The following is a 20,593-nucleotide window of genomic DNA, read 5'->3' on the forward strand; positions in this document are numbered from 1 at the left end:
GCGTGTGCCCAGAGCTCTGCAGCGTTCGACGCTCTGCACTGTAATGACATTTATGCAGGATATCTGGAGCTTCAGCGCCGCTCGGGATTGAGCAACAACGCGGTATCATATAATGCGTGGTCGATGCCTGTCTTATGAAGACCCGGCGCACATTAATAGTACAACAATACTTTTCTCGTTAGCCACATATGTAGGTCTTATATGTACCATGAAAACGAGACGGACATGCGTATAGGCTATGTAAGTCACTTGCGTACTCTTCTTCCAAGCAAAAACATGGAGTATCGTATCGTGTTGAGCTATGTTTCTGTGTCTTCGATAACGTTTATTATACTAAAAATTGCTAACTTGCCTTGCGGTATATCCTTATTACTTTCTTCTTCTGAAAAACACAAGAAAGCGTTATGTACGATTGGGATCAACACTTCAAGATGATACCGACTAGAAGAGCTTTGTGGACGTACTGCTCTCGCTAGTCATCGAAAAGTGGAAAATCCTGTGATTCGGTGAATGAAGAACGAAGAAAAGGGCCTCAGGTCGGAAGCAATCTCAGTTCAAAATATCGGCGCTTCCTGACATGAGGCTTTTGAACATTTTGAACAGACTGTTCTTATAATGCTACTGATTCTTCTACTTTCCAGTAGAAGGAAAAGTCCGTGTTCGAAATATCGGCACCTCCCGACATGACGTGTCTGGGTATTTCGAACAGAGAGTGCTTTTTCCTTTTTCCGATTCTACTCTTACTTCCCATGTGGAAGGAACAGTCTCTGTTCGAAATATCGACGGCTCCGTTCTGAGACCTTTGCTCCCATTTTCGTTAGTCATGTGCAAATATACCTGAGACCGAACCAAATAAGATTTGTAAAATTGTAAGATTTGTAAGATTTGACAGTAAAATATCCAGTTTCGAACATTTCAGGGATGTGAAGAGGGTGTACGAGCGGATGGGCAGCAGTAATTATTTGAATAATCAGGTTTCTCACGATACAATCGTCGGTGCACGATGCAACCGACACCACAGTGTATGTTCTTACCCTTCTGTTCTTCCCTTTTTGTGTTTGACATATTTTTGCGCGGCGTAACTAGGGAAACATACCCCATCTGTGTGCCTTACTAGTTACACTGTTTCACATGACATAACGTTTAGACCCGCCAGACTTTTAAAGGCAGCTCAATGTGTTTTCGTATGACCGAATCGTGTGCAAAGACATTTGTAGGCTGCTTTTCTCACACTACATAGGATATAATTCGACTCAATTTCCGCAAATATGCCATGCGCAAATGTCACGTTGTGACGCTACGGAGTAATCTTTGAGTGTCTACCCGCCGTATTCTTGAACGAGCCTCGACTCGAAACTCGACTCGAGCTGCTCCTCGAGGCCGGTTTTGCGCTTCGTAAATCGACCTTGACTCGAAACGCTCCTCGAGTGGAGGAATTCCTCCGTGCATTCCTCGAAAATCTCGAGGTAACATCGGTGCTACCTCGAGAACGCTCCTCACTCGTTCGCTGCGTCCATCGACTGCGTTTTGTGCCACGATGGCGTTTAACTGGGTGCTGACAACATTACCACTGAGCGACAACGTTCAATAAGGGGCCATCAAACTCCTTTTGACCATTTTGATGATCACGAGTTCCTCCTATGGTATACGGTACCGTTTCATGAAGAAAACAGTACGAAGCCTTTTGGATACATTGCCAGTGGAGGAAAATGTGTGCAATCGTGGGCTGCCTCTACCTCCTGTGCTACAGCTGCCCGTCGAAAGAAGGTGTGTTTGAAGGATGTTTTCACGCAAAAAGTGGTGCAAAAAAAAAAGAAGAAACAGTGCATTGACTGGACATCTGATCTGCCTCCTCAATGTTTTTCGTAATCTTTATACTGTATCAAGCTGTCCCAACCCCTGCTCCAGCTACCACTGAAACGGCTCAACAAATCTTCCATTCATGTTTTTTTTCCCCTCGTTTTCTTTTTTTTTTCTTTTTGCAGTTGTTGTTCCAATAGTACGAATTCCGTTTGTTGGGTGGGATAACAGGCTCCACCGTTTAGGCAGAGCGCGATTGAGGGCCATAAAAGTTCATACGACATGCTCGCGGTGACTCCCCAAGAATGGTCTCCCCGATTCTTTGCTCGGCTGTAAAATCTGTTTTGTTTGTTTGATTGTTTATAGCTACCCTCAAGGCGTTGGGTAAACGTACCCATCCGCTAACAAACAGTCATTCACGCCACACATTATAACATAATAGAAGAGTGACAAGCAGTGACATCATCTTTCATATTATTTGATACGAGGTGACCATGCCATTAAGCTAGCTGCTGCCGTTGTGGTTGTAATTGCCAGACCAGAAAACTAGGAAGCCTATCAGTCTGTTTCCCTGTTCGAAACACCTGCACCCTTCTTCAAACACTTGCAGACCTTCGTGTTTATATTTGTAATGCACGTTGGTCGAAATAAAGTAAAGAATTACATTTATTTTTCATGCCATAAGTGTGTTTTAAGCACGATAATTAACATTTTCGAGTGGTCCCGAAAGACGGCTGGGGACGAGACTACAGCTTTATTCGAGGACGGTTTCTCGAGGAGCGCCTTGGCGGAGGAATCCCCGAAGCGGGTTCATGAAACGCATGGGCTCCTCGAGTGGAGCAGCGCCACTTTCCTCCACTGGTTGGAGTCGAGGCGGAGCATCGAGTCGAGGCTTGTTTAAGAATACGGCGGTAAAGCGTTTCGGGAAACAGACTGAGCTGACGAATTATCATTGTAAAAGTTCATTACAGTTCTTTTAGAAAGCAGGCGTTGTCGATTGAAGTGAGGCACATTGGCATCCCAATGCAATTGGAATCGCTTACCCATAAGCATCTTAGTCGCAAAAAGAACTCCTGCCAACAGGATGAAGGGTAAGGCCATGGCAAAGCCCAAAAGTATCAGATGTTTCCAAGAGAATGGTTCCAAACGTCGTCTCAGCCTGTGAACAATTTGTGCTCTTATTCCAGGTTTCTGTCCCGTTTCTCTCGAGTAGTAGTAGTAATAATAATATTAACAATAATTTATTTTCCATCATGAGTGTGGGGGCAGGCAAAGGAATTAAGGCACGAGGCCGAAAACGCATGACGAGGCGGCCTCAACCCCTATACCGAGGAAATAGAAAGGGAATATAATGCGCAACCGCCTTGGCGAAGCTCCAAGCTTTTATGCCAGTGGGCCACCCTCTCCTTTCACTCTCGCACTCCTTCTGTCAAGGCAAAAACGAACGAAGAGCGAACCGAAGGACCAATGAAACGAGAGTGCTCAACGCAAGTTGGATTGAAGCGGCCGTGGGACATCCACGCTGGAGCCAGTGCAACTTTTTCTGCACGAAGTCAATCAGCTTAATTCGCTATAAAGCCGATCCCTTATCAGACAGGGTCAAAGACGGGGTTCTGACAGACGGCGTTCCGAATTGCGCCATCTTTCTGCCTCAATAATTTATCTGGTGGTGTTACTCATACATCTCGCTATCACACTGTTTGGTTATGTGACTATCATAGTATCTCTTCCCACGACCTACTACTATACTAGAGACCTGTACATCCGCAATGCTCCCAGCACCGGGGTAGTAGTTCTGGCAAACGCCGCTTGGCTATGGGATTTGGCGCTAGCTCGCACTATTCGTCACCACGTGACTTGTCGAAACCGCGGCGATGTATGGTGGGCTGTGTTGACAACGACGAAGCAGTATAAGAGAGAGAGAGAAAGTAGGGCGTGTTTAGCAACAGCCTGTGTATCCCTGTGTAGCAGAGTAAAGACGGTGGCAAGGATGATAGAGTGATTCCTTCTCCCCAATAATGCTATGTGGCGCTTGCAGCGGTCACTAACGTAACAAATCCATGACCCGGCTCTCCCATAGGGGATCGCCAGCTGTCCAGGTCTCTAGTATAGAGTAGGTCGTGTCTCTTCCGTATAGGTTTGGGAAAAATTGTTGGCGGCATTAGGGGACCAATAAATGCCACGGAATTTCGAAGCGTACGTGCGCAAAGACGCTCACCGCATGAGTCCCTAATGTCCGCCATTTGCAAACAAGGCAAGGCGATGTCAACATGGCGCCATCCATGGCATGGGCGCGTTGCTGGCATCGCCTGAAGATCGCAGCATCGTAACGCCGTCCGTGCTCGTGCAATGAGCGGCGTTAGGGTGCTACGATATTCAGGACATGCCAGCAACGTGCCCCAGGGTGGCTTCGTATATGGCTGCCGGTTTATCTCTCTATTACCCTCTCTATCTCGTTGCCCCACACGTGGTACACAATAAATATATTGTAAAATTGGAACCAGCGACGAACTGACACAACAAATCCGTAAAGAATAAAGAATCTAAAGAATAAGGAACATAACACCACAGAAATTCCTTCACTGAGTGCAGCAGCTACAACATCAGCTATTCATATAAATGCGCTACAACTGACAAAAACATTATTTCGGGTCAGACCAGTTTATATTATCAGCATCAATATGCTTTAAAGCATATTGATATTGATGACTTTATTGAACATATTGATGACTTTATTGAACATAATGGCACCAAATTTGGTGCCATTATGTTCAATAAAGTACAGGGAGTTTGTAGGAGAGTCGTGAAAACCGAAATTCCATTTGTATTGGGGTAAATAACATTATTGTTTCTGTCTGAGACCACATATATATTGAGTCGATCCTGTGGTAAGGAAAAAGCGATTTCAATAATCAATTGTCAATTTTGTTAGCTCAAATATAAAATATTCGGATATTCGAAGCAGACAGTGTCAGTACAACGAAGCAAATTTTAGTATATGGTATTCCAAATATACAAAGCCAATATGGCTTCTGTAGGTCAAATTTAGCACATGCCGAAGAGCTCTGTATGGCAAGACTCGTATTTTTTGTCGATATGTTTGATATGCTGTTCGCCACACTAACAGACAAAACAAAGTAACGGATAAAATAAACTGTTGTATAGCATGGATATTACGTGCATCGGTAAAGTAAAATCTATACACATCTACCTTTGATAGCAGAATGATGTGGGGGATACAGTTTTACAGGCAAGCGACAAAAAGCTCGTGGCAAACCAGCATCTCGAATACCGAAACTCTATGCCCAGATGTCACGGCTGTAGTCTCCGCCAGTGAGGAAGCGCTAGAGAGGTCAGGTGCTTATGACTACAAATGGGAATGGCCGGAGCTCTGATGTCAGAGCTTGACGATACGTGCATTCAAGGGTTTACATCTCGCCAAGTACGACACGTAAAAAAATCATTCTCTTTTCCTCGGTACTCTAGCGTGCAACGAACCGCAGATATCAAAGTGTCAATACCTCTCTACGATACGTTCTTTTTGGTACAATATAGTTATTGCTGTTGATAGTAGCCAAATTGTGTCGACATTACGAGGTTGTGTTTTTCGACGACGACAACAACTTATTTTGCTAATTATGTTTGGGGAGTTCCATCGCCAAGGGCGATACCTTACCACATCGCTGGCGGTAGTGTGGTGAAGTGGAATAATGAGTCACCTCACAGTGAGGACCGAAGTCCTACGGTCAGTACTAGTTGTAAAAGTAATAGTAAAAACGTCAGTAGTGATCTGAGGGCAGTGCGTTGGTGGGCTGGATTTGGCCATGGAACAAGGTGAACACAGGTTATCTTCTCTGTACTTTTGGAAACACGGGATCGAGATTGGACGATAATTCTTAAGCTCATTTTTATGCCCCTTTTAAAAGCGCTATCACTTTTGCGATGCACGTCAAATAAGGAAATTATCCAGATGCGAGAGCTATTACATGTCGCAGTCAATGGGTGAACTAAGAATTGGGAAACATGTTTGATTGGTACCGCCAGCAATGTGGTATGGGGTATCGCCCCTGGCGATGGAACTCCCCAATCATCGTCATGCAGATGAAGTTCGTTTGTTGTTTTTCCGGCAACATCTATGCTCTTGATATTTTTAAGGCTCATCAGTATGTCGTGCACTTCCCTTACGTCAGTGGATTGTAAAAATATTGAACTGTTGTTCCAATTCACGGTGTTCGTGGATTAACCATTATTAATGCGAGTAGCTTGATTTTCTTCAGCACCAACACCAAGAAAGTAATCATTTAGTCTCTCTCTTTTCCTTTCACTTGCTTTCTTTTTCAAATATTTCACTCTTGGAGATAGATCTCACAGTGGGTCTCCTGAGGTGGTCAAAAATGTCATGTCACACACACACACGGACCTATACAACAGAATACGAGCCTTCGACGTCGACTGACTTATTTGAGAATGACCAGCAAGCTGCAGCTGCGCCTTTTGTGCACGCAGTGTGAATGTTTCTGCACTCTGAGACTGAATGACTATACCTTATCATTCATCACAGATCAAACAAGAAAGAAAGAATGCAATGTTTGGGGGGGGGGGGGGGGGGGGTGTCGAGGTAGCTTGCCGTTGTTGGCCGCACTCAAGTGGGCATCGTCACGACCATAGCAAAAAAAAAGAAAGTGGGAGAGGAGAGTTGAGGACTTCAAAGTGATGTAGAGGCAGGATGACCGATACTGATGGGACGGAAGCACACTGTAGGTGAGAGGTGCAGTAAGTAGAGTGGTCTCTCCGCTAGGCCCGTTTCTTGAAGAAAGCGCACGAGGCCACGAGTTTTTGTAAGTCGTTCGGCACAAGAACCTTCGGGGAAGAGGACGTCCGTCAGTATGCCAGGCCTGGCGTGGCGTTTGATTCTATTGGAAGCAGAGTCCTTGGCCTATAATTAGGTTTCGGAGCTTTCTTTTCTTCTCCACATTCGGAGGGCATATCTCGGAGTATATTATTTTGCCAGAATCTAGAGTCTTGCATTGTTTATTTTTTACAATTGAGTCATTATCCGAAACTTAAAGAAAAGGCGGCGGAAGTGAAACGAAAAGCTCATAAAAAGAATGAACAGCTGTCTTGGGAAAACGTTTACTGTTATGCGACTGCTCTGCGCAGCTTTCGTTCGCGTCCCATCTTACTTCTCGCGTTGCAACAACTAACTGTCCGTTCAAGAAGAAAGTTTCAGAAGACAACCCTTGTCAGTCATACAGTCAGAAGACAGAAGCCCTTGACAGCTCCCTGGTTTAGTTTTGGGGGACGGGAAGCATGATTCACACACACACACAAAAAGGAGATCCTAGGCCTGCTCATTTTCCAAGTATATACCAGGGAAATTGCCGAAGTGACCTCAAAACGTTCTCATGTCGAGTAGAGTCACTGAGGAGGGCACCCTGTTCAGTGACTCCAATATCCACGTGCCTCTAAGCAAGGATGGAGTTGAACGGATGCTTCGCGCATTGTTATGTGAAAGACTGCTGTACATTGGATTTGGACCAAGAGATTCACCTTTCCTTGTCGCGGGGGTTGGTATCTCGCGATATGAGCCAATCTGGACGCAAAAGCAAACGTGCCCGTCCAACCGGCAATCAGGGCATGGTTTTTCTTGTTGAGCTCTCGGTTGTGCCTCATATGCACCAAATGCTCATAACCTCCAAACGCTCAAAACCTCCAAACGCTCATACACAGTAAATTTTTTTACGCCCTTCCCGGTGTGAAAAGGGTGTACTATGAGGACACACCCGAATTACACTTATACTACACTCAACTAAGCACCCGTGTTGGTGTAAAAGGGGTGTAATGTACCAATACACCCCGATCACACTTATGTTACACACCATGCTAAATTTTGGAACACTCATGTCAGTGCAACAGGGGTGTATGCCGCACAATGCTCAAAGCACCTGTAGTTTTCTTTTTCATTGTGATAATCTTTGCAATATATATATACTATAACTTCTTATGTGTGTGTATGGATAACTTGGTACATACAGATGGATGCGAGAAGATATAGACCACAAGTAACGGAGAGACTTGGGAAGCCGTATAAGGATTAACAACAATTGCTACTTTTATTGCATTAACAAAATTAAATGGGAATTATGGGAATTACTAGAAACAGATTTACAGTCGTATTGCCAACTGTAGGACATCTGTAGTCAAAATTAGGGGTCGACGTTTTGGCAGTCAGCGCTGCCTTCAGCAGGACTAAACTTGAAAATTGGTGACAGGCGCTTGACCCCCTGGCTGGAAGGTTTACTGGCGCGGGTGACATTGAAATTAAAATACCTATGTGTATGTAAGTAAAGGGCTAATTACTGTGAGTGATTGTGAAATAAATTAACGAAAAGAAAAAGCAGAAGGAAACAAAGATTATGAACAGTTAGGAACAAACAAGGGAAGTTCGACAGCAGCAACCTTCAACTGGGCTTGCAAATGTCGAAGACAGGCTACTGTTGAAGTGTCGACTTGGTTAAAGCGGAAGCACTTGGCTTAGCTAGCAAAGCCTTTCTAAGCTCTTGCAGTGCACAGCTAGCTAAACTCTAAGAGACCAGTTCCCGTGGCATAGGGGTTAAGATCATCGCTTTCCACGCCGGTGGCACGGGTTCGAATCCTGTCACCGTCCGGGTTTTCCGAAAACTTACCCAACGAATGTCAGTTCCCCCGCAAGTCAGCCAGGACGCACACTAACCCCCCTGTTCCCCACTCCTTCCTGCTGTCCTCTGTCCACGCCTGTACGCCACTCATGGCCACAGTTCCTTTGCGGCGCTAACACGGAAATAAAAAAGCTCTAAGAGTCTAGATAGTTAAGATGTTCACACTTGCAAATGCAAGCTGCAGTGGAACTAGTGTTCCGTGAATTTCGGGAGCAAGCATTTTTTCGTTTTTGGGGTCAATACACCCAATAAACACCCGTCTTTTGGGTGTAACATGTGACACCCCTGTTACACCCATTAATGAGGTGTAGCATTTACACCCATAAGGGTGTGAGTTATCTAACACTCATTTTACACTCATAGGGGCGTAAATAAATTTACTGTGTATGCACCGAAAAGAAGTTGGTGGTTTTGAGTGTTTGGTGGAAATGAGCAGGAGGGGAGAACCTGCTCATAAGCACCAAACGTCCAGAACATCCGAATGCTCATATGCACCGAAAGGCGAGCGACTACAAAGGCCGGGTCTTCCTCTCCCGCATTTGGAACAAGGTCATAGGGTGAGAAAGGTGGAATGAATGGCGATTACCAAGACCGCTTAATGTGTCAGTTTGAAGTTTATGTAACAGCTTGGTCCTGCTTGTATGTAGCCACTCTGTGTAGCCAGAACGAATAGCGCCTTCTCGTTTATGGATTTCAATTTGAGCTTTATTTTCATAGACATGGAGGCAGCCTAGGACAAAAGACTTGATTCTAGCTCGAAAGGCACTCGGCTCCCAGGGCTGTAGCAACAAAGAGCGTGGTCCCCTCCGAACATATGTCCGGGTTCACTTACAGTGCAGAAGCTGGAATACGATATTTATATAGGGTTTATATTATGCATACATAGGCCTGCAGTGAACATTTGCGCAAAACCCTTCTTTCGAGCCTTGTTCTTCGTAAGTTGGTTAATCAATGCATCATAGTCCAGAGATATGAATATCATGTTTTCGGTAATTGAGCGCAGGATATTCTTGATCGGTCAGTTTCATTGTGCTGAGACTTCTTTCAGCATCAGCGACAGTAGCTGGTGTGGTCAGAAAATAGAATGCTGACGCAAATGCAAGGATTCAGATATATCTCCTGGAGGCTTTCTTGTATGTGTACGTTAAAAATTGTTTGGCGTCTCTTTGTTTGGCGTCCTCTCTTTTTGTCAATGACACAAAAGGATATTCCATTACAAGTTCGCTGGCATCGATGTCTACCATTTTCACTTCAAAATTTTTGCTGCGATTCTCCAGTTTTTTTTTTTTTTTATTATTATTTCTTTTTTGACACATGCTTTAAACAACATAACTGCATAATCCATACGGATCATAGCCTAAGGCTAGTACGATCCGGTAAAGAGAGAAAAAATACAGCAACAATGTTCAACAGCAGCTACAGTCAAATGTCAGTGCCAAGCTACCGACATCCAGTCGACAGCAAACATAAAAACGCAATCATACCAACTAACACTTATATCAAGAAACAGTAATTCTAACACTTATTCAGTAGGAACCTTCGCACAGCTAATTTTAAATTGTTGGACATTATAACATATAGAGGCAGAGAGTTCCACTTGATAACTCCTTGGTGTCGCAGAAGACGCTTACCATATATATTCGAGAACTGCGCAACATTAAAGTGGTGTTCCAACATAGCACGGCTCGTGCGTGTAACAGATATAAGCCTTACTCCAGCAACAGCTCCCTCATTCATAATGCAATTTTTTATCATCAATACAGTTCTCTCAAAGCATAAAAGATTAAATGGCAGAATGCCTAATGGTTGATACAGACTAGAACAAGAGATCCTCGGATATGTATTGGATATAATACGGACTGCACGATTTTGTAGAACTTCAACTGGGTTCAGATAAGACTGATAGGTATGCCCCCATGACTCTACACAGTATAACAAATGACATTGAAAAATTACAAAATATAAAGTTCTGAGAATAGGAACTGAGAGTACCTGTCGCGCCCTGAATAGCGCGCCATTTGCCCGTGCAAGCTTAGAACATATATACGAAATATGTGGCTTCCAGTGCAAATGAGAGTCTAGGATGACACCAAGGTATTTAATGCTATTAACACAGTCTATGTTTGCCCCTTTGATTTGTATTTTAAAATTCGACAATCTAACAGCTTTACGATACGAACTAAAGACCATATATTTAGTTTTTGTAAGATTTAATGTTAATGAATTTGCCTCTAACCACTCTAGTAGGTGTGGGACAACACAATGAATTTTGGCTTGAATGTCGTCAATACACGAACCCTTAAAAAGCAGAACGGTGTCGTCAGCATACATAATGCTATCAGTGTTTACTGCGGTCGAAAAATCATTTACGTAAAGAAGAAAAAAGATCGGCCCTAGGGCAGATCCTTGAGGGACTCCCATATGGACTGGTAACGCATGGGAGCGACACCCATCTACCGACACGACTTGGGTTCTATTTCTAAGGTAACTAGTAAACAAATCGAGTAAATGTCCTCTACAGCCATAAGTATCTAATTTGCAAAGCAGAATATCATGAGATACACTATCAAATGCCTTTCTTAGGTCAAGAAATATCGAAACACAAATTTCATTATTATCAAAACACGCATTTATAAATTCTGAAATTGAGAGAACGGCAGTTGCTGTTGACCGAGCACAACGAAAACCATGCTGGCTAGGTCTGATCACATTGTGCTTTAAAAGAAATCTTGTAAGTCTAACAGATAGTATTTTCTCAAATATAATGTTTAATGCACTGAGAACCGAAATCGGCCGATAATTCGACAAAATGTTACGCGGTCCACTCTTATATACCGGAACGACCCTAGCAATCTTAAAGGCATCAGGGTACTTGGCTTCGAGAATGGAAGAGTTATACAGATCAACAAGCACTGGACACAATATATCAATATTATATTTAATGATTTTCATGCTTATGTTATCATGTCCAGGAGCAGTATTGCCCGAACACTTCTTCACAATTTTTAAAACTTCTTCAGCGGTAACTTCATATAATGCAAAAGTACTCGCAACAGGATTTTTTACGTAACTCAAAGAATTTCCAGCATCGCCACTAAGGGAACTGGTAACTGTGAAGGCTTCATTCATTCTTTTGCATAAGTCATTGACGTCACCATTAGAGTCCGGTAGAACGTGTCCACGCTTGCCTTTCCCGATAACTTCATTTATGATACTCCAGGCCTTACGAGGATCCGTAGTAACACGAATTAACTCACCGAAGTATATCTGTTTACGTGCTCTCATCATTTTTACGGATAAATTACGATAATAATTGAACTTCCGTTTTATATAATCGCTAGTTTTGTCCTTATTTCGCTTGCGAGACCAATAGTTTTTCTCTTTCAATATATTTAAAATGTCTTTTGTCATCCAAGGACATACGGGGCTACTGTAGTGACCACGGGTCGGTGTACTTGATTCATTTATCGCCTTCTGAATCAAAGATATAATGTACCGACATTTATCGTCAACACAGTCTTGCCTTATTGGTCTTTCAAAGTAATTCGTAAGTAGCTGACGTAGCAGTGCATAATTTATGCGCCTAGAGATTTTAGGGTCTCTAAGTAGAGATTCATTACCTCGAAGAGTGATTAGTGCAGATATTGGAAAATGGTCCGCGATGTGTTCCTCAATAACTTCAGCGCTGCCGTCGTCATTTTCCACGTTAGTTATTATATGATCAATCAACGTGGCTGTTTCATTAGACACTCGCGTAGGCTTTGTGATTATATTTTTGTATGCATACGACCTTATTAGATTTTTGTAAGAGCTGGATAAGCTGTCATCTAACCAGTCAATATTGAAATCGCCACAGATATAAGTACTATATTTATGGGAGCTCAGTGTAATGAATAAATCCTCAATTTTAGTCATGAAACGATTATTGCATAAGTGGGGAGACTTGTAAACCACTCCAACTATAAGATTTTTGTTTAACTCTATAAACAAAGCTTCGCAGCTGTTATCTATCTTGAAGTTCAAGTCATCGCGGATAATAAATTCATATGTGTTTTTGATATAGATGCCGACTCCTCCCCCTCGTAATTGTCGGGACATCCCGACAAAATCAAAGCCCGGCAACACAAAATGTTCGTTTTCATAAATCCATGTTTCACTTAAACACAAGATATCACATGGATACAAGGCTAAAAAACATGATAACACATCAAAATTCCTTCGTAAACTCCTTATATTCACATGCAACAATCTCAGTTTCATATCAGCCATTGTTCAGAGTATTCAAAAACAAAAAAACTGGCACTCGTCTAGACTATCAGTGCAAGGTCAGATTCAGCTTTGATTGAAACAGCTCTTGAGCTATCATTTTTCCTTGCTAGAATTGTACCACGGGAAACCCACACATATCTCAAGTCTCTTATCTCTATATCTCATATCTCTTCAAGTTCCCATTGACGCTGCGCCAAGTTGTTAGCGTTTTACAGAAATCCAAACAACTTTTTCCACTCCACGAGTTGGTCGACAAAACAGAAGATATGGCCTGATCAGTGAGAATAAGACTGAGATTTGAATTTTCGTTCTGCAGAAAGACGACTCTTCCTTGTTATTTTTTTTTTTTTTTTTTACTTTTAGGAGAAGGTAGCAGACATTGCAGGACTGCTTCATGATCTTGTCGCGTTGTCTGTACTCCGCAAAATAGAGAGAGGAACAGAAAGAACAGATGCAATTTGTACAATACAAGCGGTGCAGCAAATGGAACCGCTTTTATGTTCCTCATTAAATGGCGTGCAGCATTTATTGTTCATTAAGATTAATGTTAATTTAAAAAAGCATGTCTTCCAATTTCGAACAAATGAGGAGTGCGAATGATAGCACTTGATTGGCTATGATTCGGTTTATCAGATGTTCACAACGATGCTCCTGTATTTTTGGGCGCACGGAACCGCGCGGGACCATTTCTTCCGCCACGCAACCAGGGACCAATTTTTCCGGGACGAACTTTTCCGGGACTATTTTTTTCCGAAACTCCATCCAACATGCTCTACACATTCTCGCTTCTATAGTTATTCTACCTTCGGTCTGGAAGATGACTGGTTTGGTTCTTTGGGTGAATTGGTTTTCAACTCATTTCTGTTTGCCCACCGTTTTAGGCATTCAAGAACAACATTACTTCCTCTTATAAGTAGAACTCGGAAATTTACGTGCCAAAACAATGAAAATAGACAGATATTTAGACAAAAAAAAAAACCTAAACAGGCAAGAACATGCAAAAACAGACACGTTGTAGCACATGCCAAAACTACTTCTAATGTACGCTTCACGACGCAGACTTTATACTGTGGAACTGTAGCGAATGTTACAGAACCATTCGATGACGCCAGTGCCTGACTGCGACGCTGTGCAGCGTCAATCCTCCTTCCTGCACCGCTAGTTCAAGCTCACTGCGTGTTATCGTTGAACCTCTAACATATATTCCCAGTTTAATGTTACTTCTTCAGTTTATTTTGACTACTCGTATTCTCTTGTGTTTACTCGTTTATGTAGCTTAAGGCGCTATGGAGTAGACGGCGTTCCATGTTGATATCCGTTCATCGGCCACATTTTCTCTTACACGTTTTGTCAACCACACTCTACCTCAGGTAGGCGAATTTAATTCAGTGTGGTGACGATGAAAGGTCTCGCCGTTGTTGGCCTCACAGAGGTGGGCAACGTCACGACTGACGGCCTTGGGGAATGTGCATCCTGGTCGACTTCTATAGGAACTGTGCCGACATATGATTTGGTCGAAAGACATTTCATCGAAGATCGAAACGGCAGCGGTCGTTTGATCGATTTTTTATTGGTTCACTTGGAGTGTTGAACGCCGGAGTTCTAAATGCAGTTATCCTGAGCAACATTTAACTGCGTGTAACCCGTTTGCTCGTAAACACATTCCTCATGCTAACCCACTTTGTCAAATAATAATTGATTTCAAGTATTAAACATTCTTGGCAAATAAATAAAAAATAAACTAATGACATTTTCCGATTATTTATTCCTGTTGAACGTGGATAAATTTTAACAATGTATTATTGTTTCTGACAATCAACTGACCATTGTATAGGAGAAAGAACAGTTTTAGTTTATTTACTTTTCGCCTATGTGCAGGTGAATCTAAATTTAGTTCTTGCAACAGACATGTAACCGAAGAAGTCCTTCGAAACCTAGACAAGATAAGCAGGGCAGCAGATCTTTGCATAGATTGAGAAGTTACCCATCGAAAAGAACTCGTTATAAGTTACCCTGTGAAAAATGTAACTAAGTTAATAACGAAGTTCTTCAGCCTGAAATGTAACTCGTAGTTACTGAGTTACTTAACAAAAAGAACGAGTTACTTCCAAGTTACTTCGGACACAAAATAGCATTACACAGGTGCAGCGCGTGTGAGCAGATGAGTTAGACCTTGAGTTCCCTTTGGAGGAATACAACACGCGTAGATCGTCTTCGTTTATATCCAACAATAGACCTCTCCCTGTTTGTAAACAAATGCCGTCATAGCGTTCGACAGCGCCACAAATTTGGTAGAGTTGAACAAGAGGTGAACAAGGAGCTAGAGGTGAACAAGGTCGCACCCGGAAGCCCCGGTCTTGAGGGGATTACGATGGTCCCTGAAAGGGACGCGACCTTTGGTTTTACTTTTCTTTCAATAGGGGGCAGCGAACAGGTGCCCGTTCCTGGAACCAAGCCCTCTCTTTCCGCTTTGTTTCGGTTTCAGTGTGTCTACCAACGTCATGATGACGTTTCTCTGGTAGAGGTCTATTCGAACGCTTTGCATCTTACTCCCTGTGGGCGCACAATGGTTCAGCTTCATTTCAATGGCAGCGGTTCTTACTTCCTGAATAAAATACTGTAATTGATTCAGTATCACGTTTTATGGCAAAAACTGTCATGAAGGAACCGGAGAGAAAGCAAGAAAATATGTGCACCTAAGTAAAAAGCGAATTAAAAGTAACTTGGAACTTAACTTACTTTGGCAAAGTTACCTGAAAAAGGAACGAGTTCCTCTGAAAGTTACCACGACGCAAAAGTACCGAGTTAAGTTACAAGTTACCAAAAAAGGAACTTAGTTACAGTAACGAGTTACTTGTAACGAGTTACCTCGAACTCTGGATCTTTGTACTTTCTCTATTTTTTCGGATAGCGTGCATGTGTAGTGACACATCTCATGGTAACATCTCATTACGGCCCGAGTCTCATTACGGCCGAAGTCTCATTACGGCCGAAAGTCTCATTACGGCCGAAAATCCTTTAATCCCCAAGTGTCTCGTTACGGCCAAAGTCTCAATACGGCCGAAGGTAGTCTCATTACGGCCGAAGATGTTTCATAACGGCCAAAAAGAAAAAAGAAGCATCCACCATATTAGCTGTGTATATACTGTGTTTTATGCTTTCCAAAATGTGTCCGAGGCGGTGTGCCCCCACGGCTTGTGTCACACACAATGGTTCATGCACACAATATTGCGACAGTGTTTCATGCATCCCTCGTGAAAAATGTTTTTATTGTCATATGTGTCACACGATATTTGTATGTGTTACGCCATTTTCTCTCAGTATTCAAGTAACATCCTACTCGTTGGTTCTGTGAGCGAACTGTGTGTGTGTTCTGAAAAGTACTTCACAAGGGAGCCCACTGGGAGCTCCAGGAGCCATATGACCTATGACCATGATCTTCTCCCCCACTAGCTGCCTTCTACAATTTACGTCCACCTGAAATTTAAAAAAAGTACATAAGGCACAGAACAAAATGACATATGCTTTTGTTTGATGATGACCATGAGACATATGCTGTCAAGCAGACTTTTTTTTCCATATATTCAAAACATATTCAAGAATTATGGACAACAATGACAATTACGTCATAATGATGCAGCTGCATAGCCAGGAAAGTATTTCAGGAGGTGTTTTATGAGGCTTGACATGGGGTGGAGGAGTCCCCCTCGTCAGTGCTTTACCCAGACCCCCCTACACCCCCCTAACTTTTTTGCCTGTGCACCCCCTACAGGGGGTGCCCTTGTGATTTCAGCTTCAGATACATCTGTAATGATATGTTAAGCTGTAATGACGTAACTATAATGATGACCTCCCCCCACAATTTTTTCCAACACCCCTCTCGTGCTTGGGTTTCTGGATAAACCACTGCCCCTCGTTCATTTTCGTGGGGCACTACATTAGGGCTTATGCCACTGCACTGATGTCATGTCAATGATGTCAATGTTATAAGTGTGTGTCACTCTGGGCATTCGGAATTCCTCTAAGCTACAATATGTAAATTCAGAATACCCGAAGGGCAAGCATCAGATGTTACCTGCAGGCTTCATGCTGAAACGCGTGTACGCAAAACACTTCCGCCGTGGTGGGCGACGTCGTTAGTGTAATCATACACGCAAGACAATTGCGGGCACATGGAGTAGTGGCAGCAACCTGAAAACGATAAATTTTCTTGTTATATATGAGTAATCAAAAATATACATTCCCACATGTTTCGTTTTGTCGTTTGCAGGAAGCGCTAGTAAGGGAACAGCACTTGGTTGGTCACATGCAAGCCACAATGCGAAAGGTGCCGATATTTCGATTACGCGATCAAAAATTAAAAGTCTACAACCATGCACACTTCCCCATGCAACTACTTCCCCAGCATCGTGAGACACGACACCCATGACATGACACCATGTATTCAAGTATAACGTAATGTGAAATGATATGCAGGAATGAAAAAGATGCCAACATACCTGTAATCCAGTGTCCCATAAGCTTGATTCGATTTTCTGGCAGCTACCATGAAGAGCAAATGCACGATTCACAAGTTTCGTTTCGCCATTTTCATTGCTGTTAATTTCGCAAACGCCAAGCAATCCCACGTGACCTCCTTTGGATCAGTGAAAAGTGAAAATTACTCGCGTCATGAACATATATGTTCATCTCAGCGAAAATCACGTTTTGCATGCTATAGAAGGGAGGGGGGATAAATACTCTTCCTTTCGTGTTTTGATATCTTGTTGTTTTGCTACTCTCACTTTGGAGTTCGGATGGTGTCTAGCAACGTTGGGTACCTCGTTTCTTGGTTTCTTGTGTGAGCGAGTGGTTGCTGTTTACGACGTGTTCATATATCGATTTGTAGTGCTGTAATGTGCAAATTAGCGGACTTTATAGCGGCTCTCTATTTTGCGTCGTTGTCTTTCGAGCAGCGCCTGTTGTTCCGGTAAAAATCGAGTTGAATGAATCGCCACAGCCCCAACGTATATCGCGCAGTGTTGACCAAGTCCAGCAGGAATTCTGGTGAGTAATGCTTTCGTAGATTGTCTGGATTAGTAGTGTGCTGTCCACACATAGTTGGATTCTCATACGAGTAATTTAAATGAATCAAAACAGCGGAAGTGCCTGTAATAGATGTAACTCGGTATCTGTTCGTAGGTTTGCGTTGTTTCTAGTTGGTTGCGCGTTTAGGAACAACAAATTTATTCGAAGACGATACCGACAATGCATCACCGTACAGCAGCATTTACTCGTATCATTGTGAGCCATATTTAATTTGTTAAAATTTGTCGTCGTATTTCTTCAAAACTAAAAGCGCAAGTCGGCGTACTTGAATTGATCTCCTTGAACTGCTTACGTCGAACGTCTGCAAATGTTGTACTTATGTGCCTTCGCGCACCATACTAGGCACAAAAGCATATCTGATTAGAATAAATACTTCAAGAGGAAGTCATTCAAATACATTGTTATTTATAGCTGGTTTTCCATTCCAGGCATGGTATGTGGCTGCACGGAGGATTCCGAAAAAGAAAAACAACAACATGGCTAATAGGATGTTGCTGCCCAGGGAGTCCTGGCCGAAGAGGTGAGCTGTTAAGATCATCATAAGGTTCTGTTGTGAAGTGAGAAATTTTGTAGTAGTGCACGAATGTTAATTAGTGCACTACCTTTATAAAAAAGAAACCAGAAATGGAAAGTTATGCATGCATCATTTCATGAATTGTAATGTATCACTATTTGATATTCACATGTTTCCATTAAAGGAATGAACTACTGAACCTATATTCATATCACGGTCATGCTCTGTGTTTACCTGGAAGTCACATTTTTAAGGCTTGTCATTCTTTTGTCTAGATGAAGATTTATGTTAACCTTGTATGAAATAACAGACACGTATCAACACATGTGCAGCTTGTGCACATTAAAACCAGCCATGTAGAGACAAATGCTTGTGTTTTTTTTGTGTGTTTTTTTAATATTCTAGCCTATTCATGGTTGCTCTTCGCTTCTTGCAGGTTTACTCATTCCAGAAGCAAGAATTGTACAATTGTAAGGCGAATGGAAATAAATTGACATCGACTGAGATAGGTGTTCCGTCTTGGCCAGTGACTGTAGGATGGCTCCAAAAGCGTCACAACAAAGCCAATATTCATCTAGCTCTCTACAAGTAACTAACTCCACATAGTAGCCTGCTTCACAGCAACATCAACACTACCTCGTGGGAGTACACATTACACAATATGTTGCTTTGTGCTGTGGTATGATAACATACCGTTTGTCTCGCAATATGTGTATATAAATATGATAAGGGCCCTAAGGGCACAGTGCATGCCTTATACCCTGCTGAATATATACCCATACCTGGCTGCGACATTGCATATCAATGCAGGTTACAATACACATTTTCACATTTGGCCGTTATGAGACATCTTCGGCCGTAATGAGACTGCCTTCGGCCGTATTGAGACTTTGGCCGTAATGAGACACTTGGGGATTAAAGGATTATCGGCCGTATTGAGACTTTCGGCCGTATTGAGACATCGGCCGTAATGAGACTTCGGCCGTAATGAGATACAATCCATCTCATTACGGCCCGAGTCTCATTACGGCCGAAGTCTCATTACGGCCGAAAGTCTCATTACGGCCGAAAATCCTTTAATCCCCAAGTGTCTCGTTACGGCCAAAGTCTCAATACGGCCGAAGGTAGTCTCATTACGGCCGAAGATGTCTCATAACGGCCAAAAAGAAAAAAGAAGCATCCACCATAGTAGCTCTGTATATACTGTGTTTTATGCTTCCCAAAATGTGTCCGAGGCGGTGTGCCCCCACGGCTTGTGTCACACACAATGGTTCATGCACACAATATTGCGACAGTGTTTCATGCATCCCTCGTGAAAAATGTTTTTATTGTCATATGTGTCACACGATATTTGTATGTGTTACGCCATTTTCTCTCAGAATTCAAGCAACATCCTACTCGTTGGTTCTGTGAGCGAACTGTGTGCGTGTTCTGAAAAGTACTCCACAAGGGAGCCCACTGGGTGCTCCAGGAGCCACATGACCTATGACCATGATCTTCTCCCCCACTAGCTGCCTTCTACAATTTACGTCCACCTGAAATTTAAAAAAAGTACATAAGGCACAGAACAAAATGACATATGCTTTCATTTGATGATGACCATGAGGCATATGCCGTCAAGCAGACTTTTTTTCCATATATTCAAAACATATTCAAGAATTATGGACAACAATGACAATTACGTCATAATGATGCAGCTGCATAGCCAGAAAAATATTTCAGGAGGTGCTTTATGAGGCTTGACATGGGGTGGAGGAGTCCCCCTCGTCAGTGCTTTACCCAGACCCCCCTACATCCCCCTAACTTTTTTGCCTGTGCACCCCCTACAGGGGGTGCCCTTGTGATTTCAGCTTCAGATACGTCTGTAATGATATGTTAAGCTGTAATGACGTAACTATAATGATGACCTCCCCCCACAATTTTTTCCAACACCCCTCTCGTGATTGGGATTCTGGATAAACCACTGCCCCTCGTTCATTTTCGTGGGGCACTACATTAGGGCTTATGCCACTGCACTGATGTCACAATGTTATAAGTGTGTGTCACTCTGGGCATTCGGAATTCCTCTAAGCTACAATATGTAAATTCAGAATACCAGAAGGGTAAGCATCAGATGTTACCTGCAGGCTTCATGCTGAAACGCGTGTACGCAAAACACTTCCGCCGTGGTGGGCGACGTCGTTAGTGTAATCATACACGCAAGACAATTGCGGGCACATGGAGT

General features: G+C 42.8%; 3 long non-coding RNA genes across 3 annotated transcripts in view; 1 reads left to right on the forward strand and 2 right to left on the reverse strand.

The window, feature by feature from the left end:
• Positions 1-352: 352 nt before the first annotated feature.
• LOC135383524 (uncharacterized) overlaps positions 353-20,593 on the reverse strand; it is a 28,002-nt gene continuing 7,761 nt past the window's right edge. The window contains exons 2-3 of the long non-coding RNA XR_010419925.1: positions 2,844-2,959; positions 353-382 (exon numbers count right to left, since the gene is read on the reverse strand). This is a non-coding gene — a long non-coding RNA (uncharacterized LOC135383524). The remainder of the gene's footprint in view (positions 383-2,843; positions 2,960-20,593) is intronic.
• Positions 16,018-17,485, reverse strand: LOC135383522 (uncharacterized). The gene is made up of 3 exons (XR_010419923.1): positions 17,267-17,485; positions 16,843-16,958; positions 16,018-16,244 (listed from the first exon to the last, which is right to left on the reverse strand). It is a non-coding gene; the product is annotated as an uncharacterized LOC135383522 (long non-coding RNA).
• LOC135383521 (uncharacterized) lies at positions 17,555-18,873 on the forward strand. The gene is made up of 3 exons (XR_010419922.1): positions 17,555-17,813; positions 18,284-18,375; positions 18,806-18,873. It is a non-coding gene; the product is annotated as an uncharacterized LOC135383521 (long non-coding RNA).

Source organism: Ornithodoros turicata, chromosome 2 (assembly GCF_037126465.1).
Source record: "Ornithodoros turicata isolate Travis chromosome 2, ASM3712646v1, whole genome shotgun sequence".
In the NCBI taxonomy this organism is placed as follows: Eukaryota; Metazoa; Arthropoda; class Arachnida; order Ixodida; family Argasidae; genus Ornithodoros; species Ornithodoros turicata.